This window comes from Dendrobates tinctorius, unplaced genomic scaffold (assembly GCF_039654945.1).
Source record: "Dendrobates tinctorius isolate UK_male_01 unplaced genomic scaffold, ASM3965494v1 ptg000102l, whole genome shotgun sequence".
In the NCBI taxonomy this organism is placed as follows: domain Eukaryota; kingdom Metazoa; phylum Chordata; class Amphibia; order Anura; family Dendrobatidae; genus Dendrobates; species Dendrobates tinctorius.
Window position 1 is genome coordinate 15,046,626 of NW_027361770.1, and position 20,828 is coordinate 15,067,453.

Sequence of the window (20,828 nt, forward strand, 5' to 3'; positions counted from 1 at the left end):
GTGCTTTTCACCGGGCCCATCCTGATCAGCCTGGTGGCGTGGATGAGGGTTCGGTGACGCCTCCTCAAGGGGGAGGTACTGTTGTGAGTTCATTCTCACCAGTTGTGAGTTCCCCTTCTGGACTCCTTCTGGTGGTGATGGGAGGTGGTACGGCTGGTTTGATCGGTGGAGATCTGCCCCCTGAGAATGAGGATGATGATTGGATCTCAGGATTCTCAGATTGGATTTAAGACAGCCGACGCCCTATTCAGTTGCTGGTGATTCCTTCTGGCTTGTCAGCTCTTGGTTTTCAGCTCTGTTCCAGTCATCTAAAGCTAAGTTTTTCTGTTAATGTTCACACTTGATTTTGTTGGTCTATTCAGTTTTTGTGTGGTCTGCCAGCCCAGGCTGGGGGCTGAGCTGAATTTCCTCTCTTATTTATCAGTATTTTGTCAATTGGCTTTTTGTCCCTTTTTAGTTCGGTCACTTTTTGCTCTGTCTCAGAATATTCCAGAGTGCTGATATAGTGGGAGAAGTCTAGTGACTTCAGGGTTAATTTTGCTATCAGAAGGGTTGGACATTATTTTTGTAGGGTTTTTTGCAGGTTGCAGACAGAGACTTGCCTTTCCTTTTCTGTCTAGTTAGTTTAGGCCCCATCATTTGCTCAGCCTATTTTCCTGCCTGTGTTTGTGCCTTCATCTTGTTTCACCGTCAATACATGTGTGGGGGCTATCTATTCCTTTGGGGTCTGCTCTGGGGCAGTTTGTTTTCCCTTTTCTTCCTTCAGGCTTATGTAGTCCTCCGGCCGTGACGAGGCGTCTAGAAACATCGTAGGCATGCTCCACGGCTACTGCTAGTTGTGTGGTAAGATCAGGGATCTGCAATCTGCATAGTTACCAACTTCTCTGGTTTTCTGTGGCTTAGCTTGTTTTGTTTTTTTTCTCCTCGGTGACCCATTCATAACAGCTAGGGTTATGGTTTGGATTAGGGTTAGGGGTGTGTTGAGGTTAGGGTTGCTGTTAGGGTTATGGTTATGGTTGGGATTAGGGTTAGGTGTTTGTTCGGGTTAGGGTTGGAATTAGAATTGGGAGTTTCCACTGTTTAGGCACATTAGGGGCTCTGCAAATGCAACATGATGCCCGCAGACCATTCCATCAAAGTCTGCATTCCAGAACCTCACTACTTCCCTTCCGAGCCCCACCGTGTGCCCAAACAGTAGTTTTCTCCCATATATGGGGTACCAGCGTACTCAGGACAAATTGGACAACAACTCCTAGGGTCCAATTTCTCCTGTTACCCTTGTGAAAATAAAAAATTGGGGGCTAAAAATCATTTTTGTGGAAAAAAATGATTTTTTTATTTTCACAGCTCTACATTATAAACTTTAGTGAAACACTTGGGAGTTCAAAGTTTTCATCACACATCTAGATAAGTTCCTTGGTCGTTCTAGTTTCCAAAATGGGGTCATTTATGGGGTGTTTCTACTGTTTAGGCACATCAGGGGCTCTGCAAATGCAACATGACACTCGCATACCATTCCATCAAAGTCTGCAATACAGAACGTCACTATTTCCCTTCCGAACCCCACCGTGTGCCCAAACAGTGATTCGCCCACATATGGGGTACCAGCATACTCAGGACAAACAGGACAACAACTTTTGGGGTCCAATTTCTCCTGTTACGCTTGTGAAAATAAAAAATTGGGGGTTAAAATATCATTTTTGTGGAAAAAAAATTATTTTTTATTTTCATGGCTCTATATTATAAACTTCTGTGAAGCACTTGGGGGTTCAAAGTGCTCACCACACATCTAGATAAGTTCCTTAAGGGGTCTAGTTTCCAAAATGGGGTCACTTGTAGGGGGTTTCCACTGTTTAGGTACATCAGGGCCTCTCCAAATGCGACATGGCGTCCGATCTCAATTCCAGCCAATTCTGCATTGAAAAAGTCAAACCGTGCTCCTTCCTTTTTGAGCTCTGCCGTGTGCCCAAACAGTGGTTTAGCCGCACATAAGGGGTATCGGCGTATTCGGGAGAAATTGCACAAAAAATTTTGTTGTTCACTTTCTCTTTTTACACTTGTGAAAATAAAAAAACATGGTTCTGAAGTAAAATGTTTGTGAAAAAAAGTTAAATGTTTATTTTTTCCTTCTACATTCCATTCTTTCATGTGAAACACCTGAAAGGTTAATAAACTTCTTGAATGTGGTTTGGAGTACATTGAGGGGTGCAGTTTTTATAGTGGTGTCACTTTTGGGTATTTTCTGTTATATTGACCCCCCAAACTCACTTCAAATGTGAGGTGGTCCCTAAAAAAATGGTTTTGTAAATTTTGTTGTAAAAATGAGAAATCGCTGGTCAACTTTTAACCCTTATACTGTAACTTCCTAACAAAAAAATTATGTTTTCAAAATTGTGCAGATGTAAAGTAGACATGTGGGAAATGTTATTTATTAACTATTTTGTGCGATATGACTCTCTGATTTAAGGGCATAAAAATTAAGTTTGAAAATTGCAAAATTTTCTAAATTTTCACCAAATTTTGATATTTTTAACAAATAAGCACAAGTCATATCCAAGAAATTTTACAACTATCATGAAGTACAATATGTCATGAGAAAACAGTGTCAGAATCAGCAGGATCCGTTGAAGCATTCTAGAGTTATGACCTCATAAAGTGACCCTGGTCGGAATTGAAAAAATTGGCCCGGTCACGAAGGCAAAAATAGGCTCTGGCGCGAAAGGGTTAAGACATTTTTGGGTTTCTTCAAAGGGACTTCTGGTTTTATAAGTATCTATTTTAAGATTACTGTATTATATTGTTATTTTCAATTTGAGGTCATTGTATTTGTCTTGTAAGTCTTGTTCTTTGACTCAGATTTCAATACTCTCACAATATTTAGTTTAGAACAGTTAAATTAGGATTTAATAATTTACACTGCATTATGGGCACATAGGTTCTTACATTCAATGTCAAGGGCATCAAAAGCCTGAGAAAAAGATTTCTAATATGGAAAGAAATTAGAAACAGTAATGTGAATTTAATCTGTTTACAGGAAATAAAATTTTCAAATTAAAAACACCCTTAATTTACTCACAAAAATTTCCCACATATATTCGAGTCTCTAAACGAAAAGAAAAAGGCAGGGGTTATTACACTAATTAAAGGTACTATTTTTTTAAGTGCTTAGAAAAACATGGTGACAAGGAAGGAAGATTCCACATACTAATTTATCTCAAAAATTAATTAAGCACAATTTTGAATATTTATGCCCCTAAACAAAAACAAAACAACATTTTTAGAGATCTTCATGAAAAAAATTCAGAAAGCTAAAAAAGGGAAACTCCTACCACTCAGTGACTTCAATTTGGTCCTGAATGGAGCTATGGATTCTACTTCCCCTACCCACTCTTCCTTCCCTACATTAGATAATTGGTTGCAGAAGCAAGAACTCTTTGATGGTTTCAGGTGCATGAATTCTTCATCAAGGAAATTTATTCATTTCTCTGCATTTCACAAAACCTTTCCTCGCATTGATTTGATCTTAACAGATATTTTTTCGGTCTCAAATTTTAAAATTTTTTCCATTCAACCTAGAACTTTCTTGGATCACTCATCAGTAACAGATGAATTGATTTGGGATCCACTTTTACAAGCTAATTTATATTGGACATGTAACACTTTTTTACTTCAAATTCCCAAATTTAGAAAATAAATTGAAATTGCGCTAAATAATTATTTAAAAGTAAACATGATAGTCTATCTGTCTGTTTGTTTTATGGAATGCACATAAAGCTGTTTTGAGAGCAGTTCTGATGCAATTATCATCGAAGTTTAAAAGGGAAAAAGTGAAAAAATTTAAAATCAGAACTGAAAATCTGCTTCTGTGCATGTGTAGATAATAAAATTAATATCAGACCTAAAAAACTAGCTTTTTACTCAATGTGATATCTTTATTAAAGCTTCAAAAGCTAACTTTTATTCCTCAATAAATAAACCAACAAAATTCATGTCTCAACATTTGAAACAAATTAGGTGAAAAAATTGTATTAATAAAATTGTTTCTTTTATTGTAAGTTCTAAGATCCATCTTAGAGACATAGTGTATTCTTTTTCAGAATACTACCACAACTTTTATAATCTGAAACAAAATATTTCTTGCCCCCAACCAACTACAGAAAGCATAAATTAATTCCTCTCGGATATTAACTCGTCAAAGGTGTCTCATGACTGTTTAGAATGTTTAACAGAACCTTTTTCTGTGGAAGAAATATTGGTTACAATTAAAAACTTTAAATCTCAAAAGTCACTAGGTCTGGACGGTTTCTCCAATGAATATTTAAAAAAACATGTTTCTTCCTTTTCAGCTCTTTATTTAGCAAAAATTTTAATAAATCATCTCTCATAGGATCTTTTCCTTCAGAGATGCTACAAACTTCTATAACCCTCATTCCCAATTCCAAAGGGTATTTACAACTCCTTCTTTAAGTAGAAGATCGATACGATCAGACAAAGCTTTGGCCCGCAACCCCCAATGCCCCTCTTAGCCACTCAGCCCTGTCCTGCAAAAGCCAGCTTCTCCACCATGACAGAAGATCAGCTCTCCACCCTTCTGTCAAGATCACACCTCACCACTTGTGCCCTCAACCAATCCCGTCCCACCTCATCCCTAACTTGGCCACAGTCTTCATCCCAACTCTAACACACCTCTTCAACCTTTCACTTACAAATGGTGTCTTTCCCTCATCCTTCAAACATGCCTCAATCACACCCATCCTCAAAAAGCCCTCCCTTGACCCATCCTCTGTGTCTAAAGCACCCGTAACACACACAAGTTTTGTGATGCAACAGCGATCTCACCAGCGAGATCGCTGTGTGTAATAGCTATCAGTGACCGGCCCCCCTGCTGGATATCGCTGATCGCTGTTGAACCGTCTGGAGATTTTTGGGGTCGCTGGTCTCCCACTGGCCAGCACACATCACTGCGTGTGACAGGTGGGAGATCAGAGAGCAGGAGCTGGTAACCAAGGTACACATCAGGTTTCTAAGGGGCGCACGGCACGTAGAAACCCGATGTGTACCTTAGTTACCAGCGCGCTGATGCAGGGAGCTGGTAACCAAGGTACACATCGGGTTTCTAAGTGCCGCGCGCCCCTTAGAAACCTGATGTGTACCTTGGTTACCTGCTCCCTGCATCAGCGCGCTGGTAACTAAGATACACTGCGGGTAACTAAGCGACGTGCGTCACTTGTTACCCGTGTGTCGCTGGTCCTGATCGCTGGTGAAGCTGCCTGTTTGACAGCTCACCAGCGATCATGTAGCGACACACCAGCAATCTTGACAAGGTGATATTGTTGTCGGGATCACTGGTGAGTCGCTATGTGTGACAGGGCCCTAACAATCGCCCGATATCTCTTCTCCCTTACGCCTCAAAACTACTGGAACAGCATGTATATCTTGAACTGTCCTCCCACCTCTCCTCCTGTTCCCTCTTTGACCGGTTACAATCTGGCTTGCGACCGCATCACTCAACTGAAGCTGCCCTAACTAAAGTCACTAACGACTTACTAACCACCAAGAGAAAGCGACACTACTCTGTCCTCCTTCTCCTGGACCTGTCCTCTGCCTTTGACACCGTGGACCATTCCCTCCTGCTACAGATTCTCTCATCTCTTGGCATCACAGACTTGGCCCTATCCTGGATCTCATCATACCTAACAGACCAAACATTTAGTGTCTCCTTCTCACACACCACCTCCTCACCTCGCCCCCTGTCTGTCGGTGTTCCTCAAGGTTCAGTCCTAGGACCCCTACTATTCTCCATCTATACCTTCAGCTTGGGACAGCTCATAAAATCCCATGGTTCACAGTATCACCTCTACGCCGATGACACGCAGATCTACCTATCTGGACCCGACCTCACCTCCTTACAGACCAAAATCCCACAATGTCTGTCTGCTATCTCAGCCTTCTTCTCTGCTCGCTTTCTCAAGCTGAACATGGACAAAACAGAATTCATCATCTTTCCCCATCTCACTCTACCCCTCCACCAGACCTATCCATCAATGTCAATGGCTGCTCGCTTTCTCCAGTCCCGCACGCTTGGTGCCTTGGGGTGATCCTCAACTCTGCGCTCTCTTTCAAACCACATATCCAAGCCTTCGCCTCCTCCTGCCGCCTCAAACTCAAAAATATTTCCCGTATCCGCTCATTCCTCAACCACGAAACCACAAAAACACTAGTGCATGCTCTTATCATCTCCTGTCTTGACTAATGCAACCTCCTACTCTCTGGCCCCCCTCTAGCACTCTGGCACCACTCCAGTCCATCCTATACTCTGCTGCCCGACTAATCCACCTGTCTCCCCGATATTCCCCAGTCTCCTCCCTATGCCAGGCCCTTCACTGGCTTTCTATTGCCCAGAGGCTTCAATTCAAAACCCTAACTATGACATACAAAGCCATCCACAACCTGTCTCCTCCATACATCTGTGACATAGTCTCCAGGTACCTACCCGCACGCAACCTTCGATCATCTCAAGATCTCCTTCTCTACTCTCCCCTTATCTCTTCTTCCCACAACCGCATTCAATACTTCTCCCATGCTTCCCCCATACTCTGGAACTCTCTGCCGCAACACATCAGACTCTCACCATCAACGGAAACCATCAAGAATAACCTGAAGACCCACCTATTCCGACAAGCCAACAGCCTGCAATGATCCTCGGTCTACTGAACCACCGCCTGACCTGCTCTACCCTCTCCTACTGTATCCTCACCCATCCCTGTAGACTGTGAGCCCTCATGGGCAGGGTCCCCTCTCCTCATGTACTTGTGTGTCCCTTGTCTTACACATGTTTATTATACTTGTCTATATTTCCCCTTTTCACATGTAAAGCGAAAATGGAATAAATGGCGCTATATAAATGCATAATAATAATAATAACTAGTAAAAAAATTACAGACCTATTTTGCTTATCAATTCCGACATTAAGATTTACTCAAAAATAGTTGCAGATAGGCTATAAATTGTTCTTCTTATTATCATTAATGACAACTAATTAAGATTTATCAACAGCTGACAAACGTCAGATTGCCAAGAAGATCCATAAACATCATAAAATGTATGAATTTGTCAATGCTCACTTACTCGTTTCTCTCGATGTGGAGAAAGCCTTTGATAGAATCAACTGAGAATATCTGAAATCTACTTTACTTAAATTTGGTTGTAATGATCATTTTTTATCTACAATTAAGGCTTTATATTCAGATCCCAGTGCCAGAATATACACTAATAATCATTTTTCAAACCCTATTTCTGTTACCAATGCAACCAGGCAAGGCTGTCCTTTATCTCCCATCCTATTTGCCTTAGCAATTAGTGATGAGCGAGTATATTCGTTGCTCGGGTCTCCCCGAGCATGTTTGGGTGGTCTCCGAGTATTTTGGCGTGCTCGGAGATTTAGCTTTCCTCGTCTCAGCTGCATGATTTGCGACTGCTAGACAAGCTGATTGCATGTGTGGAATGCCTTTTTGTTAAGGAATTCACACATGTATTCAGGCTGTCTAGCAGCTGCAATTCATACAGCTGAGACAACGAAAACTAAATCTCCGAGCACGCCAAAATAAACGGAGATCACCCGAGCATGCTCGGGGAGACCCGAGCAACAATGCTACTCGCTAGAGTTGAGCGACTTTTGGTTTTCTAGGGTTGCGTTTCGTTTCGTGAAACCCGACTTTTCCAAAAGTCGGGTCGAGTAAGATCGTCCGATTATAGGGAAAAGTCGGGGTCGTCCCGAAACACGAAACCCAATGTAAGTCAATGGGGAATAAAAGTCGGCAGTGAGAGGAGGACAGGAAACACACCTACAGTGCCCATTTGAATGCCAAAAGCATCAATTCTTCTTACTTAAGCTTGTCAACCTTAATTAACTTCATAATACAAGTTACGCACTGAAAAATGGGGGTTATTTGGCTAAAGTTGTGGGGGGGGAGGGCTGGCTGCAGGTTTTCATGTGCCCTGGGCGAAAGAGCGCCCCTTTAACACATACCACAACTCATCATGCTCCGATACGGCAGAGAAATAGCGGTATAGTACAATGAAAAATACCTCACTTTTTACATCTCATGACGAGGCCCATCTATTTCTCCATACAGAATCATTGGTCCCATATAATGTTTGAAACAGTATATGATGAGCTCCACATAATGCTACAGTATATGTTGGTCCCCATGGATGAAGCTCCACTGTCTTATGGGCCCAAATAATGCTCCAAACATAATGGGCCCCATTTCTAATGCTCTAGTGTATAATGGGCCCTGTAAATGCTGCTCCAGTGTCTGATGTCCACCTTTGGAATGTTCCAGTGTATGGTGGGCCCCATCTATCATTCTCCAGAGTATAGTGCTCCCCAAAAATTGCTGTCCCAACATTGAAAACAATCAAATAAGTCTCCTCGCTAGGGAATCCCTGTACTTGTCTGGACAGGTGCTGTAGCTTGCTTAACAGCTCGCCAGCCGTTCTCACGCCCAGTATGGATTGCACGTGATTGCACAAAGGTTAGAAAGGGTACCGTATCCCTGGATAACATGTATGGATAGCGTACACATTCAAAATATATGTCTCAGGAGGCAGGCTCAGACGGTGTCAGGCCCAGTATGGATTGCACGTGATTGCACAAAGGTTAGAAAGGGTACCGTATCCCTGGATAACATGTATGGATAGCGTACACATTCAAAATATATGTCTATACAGCATGAGGCAGGCTCAGACGGTGTTAGGCCCAGTATGGATTGCACGTGATTGCACAAAGGTTAGAAAGGGTACCGTATCCCCGGATAACATGTATGGATAGCGTACACATTCAAAATATATGTCTATAGAGCATGAGGCAGGCTCAGACGGTGTTAGGCCCAGTATGGATTGCACGTGATTGCACAAAGGTTAGAAAGGGTACCGTATCCCTGGATAACATGTATGGATAGCGTACACATTCAAAATATATGTCTATACAGCATGAGGCAGGCTCAGACGGTGTTAGGCCCAGTATGGATTGCACGTGATTGCACAAAGGTTAGAAAGGGTACCGTATCCCCGGATAACAGGTATGGATAGCGTACACATTCAAAATATATGTCTACACAGCATGAGGCAGGCTCAGACGGTGTTAGGCCCAGTATGGATTGCACGTGATTGCTCAAAGGTTAGAAAGGGTACCGTATCCCTGGATAACATGTATGGATAGCCAGGCCCAGTATGGATTGCACGTGATTGCACAAAGGTTAGAAAGGGTACCGTATCCCTGGATAACATGTATGGATAGCGTACACATTCAAAATATATGTCTATACAGCATGAGGCAGGCTCAGACGGTGTTAGGCCCAGTATGGATTGCACGTGATTGCACAAAGGTTAGAAAGGGTACCGTATCCCTGGATAACATGTATGGATAGCGTACACATTCAAAATATATGTCTATACAGCATGAGGCAGGCTCAGACGGTGTTAGGCCCAGTATGGATTGCACGTGATTGCACAAAGGTTAGAAAGGGTACCGTATCCCTGGATAACATGTATGGATAGCGTACACATTCAAAATATATGTCTCAGGAGGCAGGCTCAGACGGTGTTAGGCCCAGTATGGATTGCACGTGATTGCACAAAGGTTAGAAAGGGTACCGTATCCCTGGATAAAATGTATGGACAGCGTACACATTCAAAATATATGTCTATACAGCATGAGGCAGGCTCAGACGGTGTTAGGCCCAGTATGGATTGCACGTGATTGCACAAAGGTTAGAAAGGGTACCGTATCACCGGATAACATGTATGGATAGCGTACACATTCAAAATATATGTCTCAGGAGGCAGGCTCAGATGGTGTTAGGCCCAGTATGGATTGCGCGTGATTGCACAAAGGTTAGAAAGGGTACCGTATCCCTGGATAACATGTATGGATAGCGTACACATTCAAAATATATGTCTCAGGAAGCAGGCTCAGACGGTGTTAGGCCCAGTATGGATTGCACGTGATTGCACAAAGGTTAGAAAGGGTACCGTATCCCTGGATAACATGTATGGATAGCGTACACATTCAAAATATATGTCTATACAGCATGAGGCAGGCTCAGACGGTGTTAGGCCCAGTATGGATTGCACGTGATTGCACAAAGGTTAGAAAGGGTACCGTATCCCTTGATAACATGTATGGATAGCGTACACATTCAAAATATATGTCTATACAGCATGAGGCAGGCTCAGACGGTGTTAGGCCCAGTATGGATTGCACGTGATTGCACAAAGGTTAGAAAGGGTACCGTATCCCTGGATAACATGTATGGATAGCGTACACATTCAAAATATATGTCTCAGGAGGCAGGCTCAGACGGTGTTAGGCCCAGTATGGATTGCACGTGATTGCACAAAGGTTAGAAAGGGTACCGTATCCCTGGATAACATGTATGGATAGCGTACACATTCAAAATATATGTCTCAGGAGGCAGGCTCAGACGGTGTTAGGCCCAGTATGGATTGCACGTGATTGCACAAAGGTTAGAAAGGGTACCGTATCCCTGGATAAAATGTATGGACAGCGTACACATTCAAAATATATGTCTATACAGCATGAGGCAGGCTCAGACGGTGTTAGGCCCAGTATGGATTGCACGTGATTGCACAAAGGTTAGAAAGGGTACCGTATCACCGGATAACATGTATGGATAGCGTACACATTCAAAATATATGTCTCAGGAGGCAGGCTCAGATGGTGTTAGGCCCAGTATGGATTGCGCGTGATTGCACAAAGGTTAGAAAGGGTACCGTATCCCTGGATAACATGTATGGATAGCGTACACATTCAAAATATATGTCTCAGGAAGCAGGCTCAGACGGTGTTAGGCCCAGTATGGATTGCACGTGATTGCACAAAGGTTAGAAAGGGTACCGTATCCCTGGATAACATGTATGGATAGCGTACACATTCAAAATATATGTCTATACAGCATGAGGCAGGCTCAGACGGTGTTAGGCCCAGTATGGATTGCACGTGATTGCACAAAGGTTAGAAAGGGTACCGTATCCCTTGATAACATGTATGGATAGCGTACACATTCAAAATATATGTCTATACAGCATGAGGCAGGCTCAGACGGTGTTAGGCCCAGTATGGATTGCACGTGATTGCACAAAGGTTAGAAAGGGTACCGTATCCCTGGATAACATGTATGGATAGCGTACACATTCAAAATATATGTCTCAGGAGGCAGGCTCAGACGGTGTTAGGCCCAGTATGGATTGCACGTGATTGCACAAAGGTTAGAAAGGGTACCGTATCCCTGGATAACATGTATGGATAGCGTACACATTCAAAATATATGTCTATACAGCATGAGGCAGGCTCAGACGGTGTTAGGCCCAGTATGGATTGCACGTGATTGCACAAAGGTTAGAAAGGGTACCATATCCCTGGATAACATGTATGGATAGCGTACACATTCAAAATATATGTCTCAGGAGGCAGGCTCAGACGGTGTTAGGCCCAGTATGGATTGCACGTGATTGCACAAAGGTTAGAAAGGGTACCGTATCCCTGGATAACATGTATGGATAGCGTACACATTCAAAATATATGTCTAAGGAGGCAGGCTCAGACGGTGTTAGGCCCAGTATGGATTGCACGTGATTGCACAAAGGTTAGAAAGGGTACCGTATCCCTGGAAAACTTGTATGGATAGCGTACACATTCAAAATATATGTCTATACAGCATGAGGCAGGCTCAGACGGTGTTAGGCCCAGTATGGATTGCACGTGATTGCACAAAGGTTAGAAAGGGTACCGTATCCCTGGATAACATGTATGGATAGCGTACACATTCAAAATATATGTCTATACAGCATGAGGCAGGCTCAGACGGTGTTAGGCCCAGTATGGATTGCACGTGATTGCACAAAGGTTAGAAAGGGTACCGTATCCCCGGATAACATGTATGGATAGCGTACACATTCAAAATATATGTCTCAGGAGGCAGGCTCAGATGGTGTCAGGCACAGTATGGATTTGACGGCCCAGATTACACAGCGGAGGAGCAGGGAGAGGTAAAGATTGCAAATGCTGGGGCCCTGCCCAAGCAAGGGGGGCCCACTCGTGGGCGTCGGTACTGGCACTGGGCCCATCATAGTACAGCGGTGTGTCTGACGGCGGGTGTGCACCACCACCGTCAGAGACACTTGATTGCACTATGAGGGACCCTGTGCCAGTGCCCGTGCCCAAGAGTCGGCCTACCCACCTGTCCAGGGCAACGGCACTCGCACGGTGTCGTGCGGTAGGTGGTGACCCCGGCCATGGGGGGGGAGGCAGCACAGTTAGGGAGTTTTAGAAAGTGGCATATGTTGATGTTGGACATTCAGCTGATGCAAAAGGCGAAATAGGTGAAGTACCAGGAAGAGGTGGACCAAAGCAAGCCATTTTTCTGTCACCCTATGTGTCATCAGGGGAAGGTGGGACAAAATCCTTGGAAACCCATGCGTGGTTCATTTTAATGAAGGTTAGATCATCCACATTTTGGGTTGACAGACGGGTCCTTTTTTCTGTCAGGATTGATCCAGCTGCACTGAAGACTCTTTCCGATAGCACACTTGCAGCTGGGCAAGCGAGCTCCTGTAAGGCATATTGGGCCAATTCAGGCCAGGTGTCCAGTTTAGCGGCCCAATAGTCAAAGGGGAATGACCTGTGTGGGAGAACATCGATATGGGAGGAAAAGTAGTTTGTAACCATAGTTGACAACTGCTGTCTCCTGTCACTTTCCATCGATGCAGTATTACCAGTTGTGTGAGCGGTATTTGAAAAATCAGTCCACAACATTGTCATGAAACCCCTGTCTCCAATGCCACTTCTGCTGTGTGCACCACGAACACCTCTGCCAAGCTGCCCCCGGCCCGTACGGGTCGTGTGAGAACCATCACCGCTGCTGTGTGCTGGGAATGCCTCAAGCAACCGATTTACCAGAGTTGCTTGTTTATTAGCCAATATTAGGTCAAGGTTCTCCTGTGGCATGATGTTTTGTAATTTGCCTTTATAGCGTGGATCCAGGATGCTGGCCAACCAGTAGTCGTCATCGTTCATCATTTTGGCAATGCGGGGGTCCCTTTTTAGGATCCGCAAGGCATAATTTGACATGTGGGCCAATGTTCCCGGTGTCAATGATGCACTGCGAGTGCTGGGTGGAGGAGCACTTTCTGGCAAATCCACATCCCTCCAGTCACGCACAAACCCTGTACCAGACCTTGCCACGCCAACATTTTCACTTGCCCCACGAGATGCATCCTCCTCCCCTAAGTAATCATCCCCATCATCCTCCTCCTCCTCCTTTTCTTCCTCCACCTCGTCCAGGAGAGGTCCCTGAGCAGACAATGGCTGAATGTCATCAAGGATTCCCTCCTCCTCTTCCTCCTCATCAACATTGGCTGCAGACGCCTGCTCCTTAAGGTGCGTCAAACTTTGCATGAGCAGACGCATAAGTGGGATGCTCATGCTTAGGATGGCGTCGTCTGCGCTTACCAGCCGTGTGCATTCCTCAAAACACTGAAGGACTTTACAAAGGTCTTTCAGCTTCGACCACTGCACGCCTGTCAACTCCATGTCTGCTCTCAAAGTGCCTGGCCGTGTATCCTCCCACAAATGCATTATGGCCTGCCTCTGCTCGCACAGCCGCTCCACCATGTGTTCCACCTTGTTGCAATGTCGATAATGAGGCGGTGGTTGGGAAGGTGGAGCAATCGCTGCAGCTTCTGCATACGAACGGAGTGTACAGGCGACCGGCGGATGTGCGCGCACAGTCTTCGCACCTTCTGGAGCAGGGCTGTTAACTCCGGATAATTTTTGAGGAAGCACTGCACCACCAGGTTCAAGGTGTGAGCCAAGCAAGGTATGTGGCTGAGTTTTGAAAGGGCTATGGCTGCCACAAAATTACGGCCGTTATCACTAACTACCTTGCCTGCCTCAAGATGTACACTGCCCAGCCATGACTCAGTTTGTCGCTTCAAGTACTCGGCCAGCACCTCGGCGGTGTGTCTGTCGCCCAAACACATCATCTGCAACACAGCCTCCTGACGCTTTCCACTAGCTGCTCGATAGGGGGACACATCGTGTGCAACAGTGGCAGCTGCAGATGGACTGCTCGTACGACTGCGCTCTGTGGACGAGCTTTCGCTTCTGGAGGAGGAGGAGGAGGAGGAGGGTCGAACGCCTACAGCCAACTGTTTCCTATACCGTGGGCTAGGCAGCACTGTCCCACCACCGCTGTCCCATGTGGACCCTGCATCCACCACATTAACCCAGTGCGCAGTGATGGACACGTAACGGCCCTGGCCATGCCGACTGGACCATGCATCAGTTGTGAGGTGCACCTTTCCGCTCACTGACTGCTTGAGTGCATGGACAATGCGGTCTTTCACATGATGGTGGAGGGCTGGGATGGCTTTGCGAGAGAAGAAGTGGCGACTGGGTAGGTCATAGCGTGGTACTGCATAGGCCATGAGTTCGCGGAAAGCTGTGCTTTCCACCAACCGAAAGGGCATCATCTCAAACGAGATTAGTTTGGCAATGTGGGCGTTCAAACCCAGTGTACGCGGATGAGAGACTGAGTACTTTCTTGACCTACTCATAGTGTCTGGGAGGGTGAGCTGGACTTGAGAGCTGCATATGGTGGAAGTAGCGGTGGACAGGGCGGACTGAGAGAGGGTTGATGATGGTGATGGAGTTGGTGTTCTTTCTGATGGCCTAGAATCAGTCTTTCGTTGATATAACAGTGGGATTCCCTGACTGCTGTGGTCTTGCAACGACACCTCAACATTTGCTGCTGTGCTAACCGGTGGGCTTACAGTGGGGGAAACAATGTAGCGTTGCTGACTACCTTCGTTGTGATCAGTTGCACATGTGGCACTTGAGGTTTGGTGTTGTGTCCACGCTTGCAAGTGCATGCTGGTTAAATGTCTAAGCATGCAACTGGTATTCAAATTTTTCAGATTTTTCCCTCGGCTAAAGGTCTTTGCGCACTTCTTACAGATAACCATGTCAGATTCATCTTGGCCTGGGTAATTCACCATTTCACTTGATAATCCAGGCATGGTATGTGAAAACAGCTCCATGGAGTAATCAGTAGTATGGCCTGCGTCATCCTTCAATCTTGGTTGGGGTGAAGGACACAAGGAAAGGTGTGGTTCATGAACATGAGCCTCCAATGACGACTCAGTGCTTTTACTTTTTACAACTGAAGAAGAGGAGGCGATAGAGCTGGAGGCTGAGTCAGCAATGTAAGACAAAACTTTTTCCTGATGCTCTGCCTTTAAAAGCGGTTTGCCAACTCCTAGAAAACTAAGCGTTCGAGGCCTTATGTAGCCAGACGATGACGCAGGGTCAGCACCTCCTGCATTCGGTCCTATTTTGCTCTTGCCACTACCATCAGATCCACCACCAACACCATCATTACCAGCTGCCAACCCCCGCCCAATTCCACGGCCTCTTCCACCAGCCTTCCTCATTTTTGGTAGAAATGTAGACAAAATCCAACAAACTATATAGTAATGTAAAACAAGGTACAAGGTGTCTATAGGACAGGGGAGATTTAGAATTTCTGCACACACTTGTGGACAGTGGACACTTTTGGATTGTGTGAGGCCCACTGATATCTGAGCGCTATGTGACACGCTCAATGGCACAGCTGCCTGTGACCAAAGTGACGAGAGGATAATGGAGATTTTGAATCTCTGCGCACACTTTTGGACACTGGACACTTGTGGATTGTGTGAGGCCCACTGATATCTGAGCGCTATGTGACACGCTCGATGGCACAGCTGCCTGTGACCAAAGTGACGAGAGGATAATGGAGATTTTGAATCTCTGCGCACACTTTTGGACACTGGACACTTGTGGATTATGTGAGGCCCACTGATATCTGAGCGCTATGTGACACGCTCGATGGCACAGCTGCCTGTGACCAAAGTGACGAGAGGATAATGGAGATTTTGAATCTCTGCGCACACTTTTGGACACTGGACACTTGTGGATTGTGTGAGGCCCACTGATATCTGAGCGCTATGTGACACGCTCGATGGCACAGCTGCCTGTGACCAAAGTGACGAGAGGATAATGGAGATTTTGAATCTCTGCGCACACTTTTGGACACTGGACACTTGTGGATTGTGTGAGGCCCACTGATATCTGAGCGCTATGTGACACGCTCGATGGCACAGCTGCCTGTGACCAAAGTGACGAGAGGATAATGGAGATTTTGAATCTCTGCGCACACTTTTGGACACTGGACACTTGTGGATTGTGTGAGGCCCACTGATATCTGAGCGCTATGTGACACGCTCGATGGCACAGCTGCCTGTGACCAAAGTGACGAGAGGATAATGGAGATTTTGAATCTCTGCGCACACTTTTGGACACTGGACACTTGTGGATTGTGTGAGGCCCACTGATATCTGAGCGCTATGTGACACGCTCGATGGCACAGCTGCCTGTGACCAAAGTGACGAGAGGATAATGGAGATTTTGAATCTCTGCGCACACTTTTGGACACTGGACACTTGTGGATTGTGTGAGGCCCACTGATATCTGAGCGCTATGTGACACGCTCGATGGCACAGCTGCCTGTGACCAAAGTGACGAGAGGATAATGGAGATTTTGAATCTCTGCGCACACTTTTGGACACTGGACACTTGTGGATTGTGTGAGGCCCACTGATATCTGAGCGCTATGTGACACGCTCGATGGCACAGCTGCCTGTGACCAAAGTGACGAGAGGATAATGGAGATTTTGAATCTCTGCGCACACTTTTGGACACTGGACACTTGTGGATTGTGTGAGGCCCACTGATATCTGAGCGCTATGTGACAGGCTCGATGGCACAGCTGTGACCAAAGTGACGAGAGGATAATGGAGATTTTGAATCTCTGCGCACACTTTTGGACACTGGACACTTGTGGATTGTGTGAGGCCCACTGATATCTGAGCGCTATGTGACACGCTCGATGGCACAGCTGCCTGTGACCAATGTGACGAGAGGATAATGGAGATTTTGAATCTCTGCGCACACTTTTGGACACGGGACACTTGTGGATTGTGTGAGGCCCACTGATATCTGAGCGCTATGTGACACGCTCGATGGCACAGCTGCCTGTGACCAAAGTGACGAGAGGATAATGGAGATTTTGAATCTCTGCGCACACTTTTGGACACTGGACACTTGTGGATTGTGTGAGGCCCACTGATATCTGAGCTCTATGTGACACGCTCGATGGCACAGCTGTGACAAAAGTGACTAGAGGATAAGGGAGATTGGATTGCTTTTAAAAAAGCAGTTTGCGGAGCAGTGGGTAAACAGCAATGCCAGCGTATCAGGAAGCCTTAAAAGGCAGCCCAACAACCAACACCACTGATACACCACAATATAGCCTCCCCTTGCACTGCACACACAGTGACTTGTGTGTTGTGCAGGCCAAATCGCTAGCAGCAGAAGCAGTTTTTTTGTCTTCTTCCCTGCCTAACGCTCTCCCTACGGAATCAGCAGCAACCTCTCCCTATACTAAGATCGGCAGAAGTAAGATGGCGGTCGGCGTGCACGCCCTTTTATACCCCCTGTGACGCCCACCAAAGCAAGCCAATCACTTGCATGCCCTTCTGAAAGATGGTGGTGACCCGTGCCTAGGTCATCACGTTGCCCACAGTGTCCATGGATCCTGATTGGCTGAAAAAGAGCGCAAAACAAACTTTTGAAACGCGACTTTGGCGCGTAAGTCGCCGACCTCGTGGCCGACCTCATCCTAGGGTCGGGTTTCATTTCATGAAACCCGACTTTGCCAAAAGTCGGCGACTTTTGAATTTTTTCGACCCGTTTCGCTCAACTCTACTACTCGCCCATCACTATTAGCAATAGAACCATTAGCTGAAAAAATAAGGATGAATCCTTATATAAAAGGAGTTAATACTCCTAATTGGCAATTTAAAATTAGTTTATTTGCTGATGATATATTGGGTTCCCTGTCAGGTCCTTATAATTCCATCAAGAAAGTTCAGGCTATATTAAACAATTTCACTGGTGCATATTATTTCAAAATTAATGCTGAAAAATCAAACATTTTGCATTTCAAAATTAATGACCGGTTAAAATGTGAAATAAAAAATATTTCTCCATTCAAGTGGGAGGGTTAGTCAGTTTCATATTGGGGGATCCAACTCACTAAAAATTATAAAACAACTATTAGCTCTAATATGGAACTAATTGGAAGCCCTACATCAAAGGATCTGAACAACTTTAGGAAATTAAAATTGGCTTGGCTAGGCAGAATAAATGCTTTCAATATGATTACCCTCCCCAAAATCCTTTATATTTTCAGGGTCTTGCCATTACCATTCCCACTTTTTTTACATAACAAAGCTACAAACAGTGGTAAATAGTTTTGTTTGGAACAATAAAAGGTCAAGAATCTCTAAAAATATTGTCATGATCACGTGTGTCTGGACGCAGATGTTTCCGCAAGGCGAACCCATGTGACACATGTGACCCTGGATACACCGCCTCCAGTGGGGCGCATTTAAATAATAAAACGTGCAGGTGGATACGCCGCCTCCACCTGGCGAATTTGGGTATTACACGTTATACATACAATCTGGAAACCCCGCCTCCAGAAAGGCGAATTTAAATAATAAAGGGGGAACCTGGGAAACTTTTACAATGGTGGGCCCTGCGATAGGGAATGCGGGACGTGGAGACCTCCTAAGCTCCCCTGAGCCAGTGTCCCTGCACTCCTTACATTCCCTATACAGGCTCCGAACCTGTCGCCGCACGCGTACCTTAACGCCCTTGCTCACCCTGACCCCTAAACCCTCACTAGGGAATGGGTCGGTGCGGAGACTAATCCCACCACTGCACTAATAACACACATGAGGAAAGAGACAATACAGGGGAAACACCACTTAGCTTTATGCTCTGTGCTTATGCTCCAGCAACAGAGCCCACCACCTGCGTGCGTCTTCTCCTCCACCCGGATCCATCACCATAACAGGATCCTTCACCTTAGTGCAGCCTTGGAGCAGAGTCCACCACCAGTTGCAGCTGCTCAGCAACAGAGTCCCAAGGATAAGTTCAGCTTCTGACACGAAGTCAAGCATGCTTGAGTCCAGCTCAGCAGCCAAGTCCCACATGGTGAGTGCCACTCTCCATAGTAACCACTCCACCAGACCATGCAGACACTTCCCGCTGACACCATCGCTGCGACCCCACAACGACATGCCAGCCCTTCGTCCAGACACCATCGCTGACACTCTTCCCCCCTGGCTAAGCTGCACAGGACTCCTCTTCAGCTCCATCCTTCCACCAGGCTCTCCAACTCAGAGTGAACACAACCTCACAATATCACAGGCCGTGATTGCACACCCCTAGCACACCTTTATAGGGTGTCACACCTGATCCATAATTAAGTGCACAAAAACCTAAAGTGCAATACCAAAAACCACCACCGGGGACAGTCAAGACACCTTGGAACTTTCCAAAGTAAAAAAAGTTCACCCAGTGCAATTTAAAACTGTCAGATCATGACAAATATTTTATGAAAACAAATCTAGAGGAGGTTTGGGCCTTCAGAATCTGTTAAGCTATTTCTATGCTAATCTTATTAAGCAAAGTATGTTTTAGCTTAAAACAGAGGCCTCTTCTGCTGGGTTGGACCTTGAACTGGCACAAAATAATGGTTGTTCCTTTCAGGATTTGCTGATAAGGCAAATAACTAATCCCTCGCTTTCGGACCTGTTGCATCCATTTTTTCAGGCTACAATTTCAGCTTGGAAAATTTTGGCTAAATCTAACAAGAAAACCTCAAAATATGATTAAATAAAAAATATTCCACTATCCTTTGTTGAATTTATGACTGAGGAGATAATCCCTGTATTCTGTGCTACTGCAGGAATAAGAAAGTTTAAAGATTTACATGATGGGGAGAATTTCATCCTTTTCCAGATACTCAAAGAAAATCATGCACTTTTAAACATAGACTTTCATTACATGCTTATAAAGGAAACAATTAAAACAGTTTTATTTGGTAGTTTTTTTATTTCTGAGGCAGTGGGGTTGCTCCTCAGAAATGTAAATGACAAATTCCTTTGGCAAACAAGAAACATATATAATTATTTTAATAATAATGCTTCCTTTGTTAAGAGTTCACATATGGTTAAATGGGAGATAGATATTAAAATAATCATTTACAGAAGATCAATGGAAGAGAGATCCCAAATGAACTTATGCTTCTAACATTTGAATGTCTCTCCATGAATCCTATTACAATATTTTTACTAAGTGATATTTCACTCCTGTTAGGTTATCATTCTCTAGCCAATCTCCTGAATGTTGGAGGAATTGTGGCCACAATAGTAACCTATTACATATATTTTGGAATTGCCCCAAAATAAAATACTTATGATCTCAGGTTTAATTATTCATTAATAAACTAATTAAAATAAACTTACTTATTACTCCCCAAAAGGCTCTCCTTTTGTTAGATATGGTACGATTAGAGCCTTCTCTGAGACCCATTTTGATAAATATTTTTTCTCTCAATTTTCCTGACGTTTCAGGAAAGCTATATTCTCACAAATTTTATGAATGTAAACATGCTATTGCAAATGACTTGTATAAAAAGTGTCACTAAGTTGTTTTGGTTGTGAATGCTAAACCTTCTTTATTAGAGCTGTTTTTACCGTGACTGTTTAATCAATGTTATTCTATTGTTTATCTGTTTTATTTGTATTTTGTGTCAAACTTTGGATTTGTTACATAATCTGAGTTCTCCTTT

General features: G+C 44.7%; 1 protein-coding gene across 1 annotated transcript in view; it reads left to right on the forward strand.

Annotated features, from left to right (window-relative positions):
* EPB41L4B (erythrocyte membrane protein band 4.1 like 4B) overlaps positions 1-20,828 on the forward strand; it is a 1,031,490-nt gene that overhangs the window by 1,009,052 nt on the left and 1,610 nt on the right. The gene's annotated exons all lie outside the window — the stretch shown is intronic.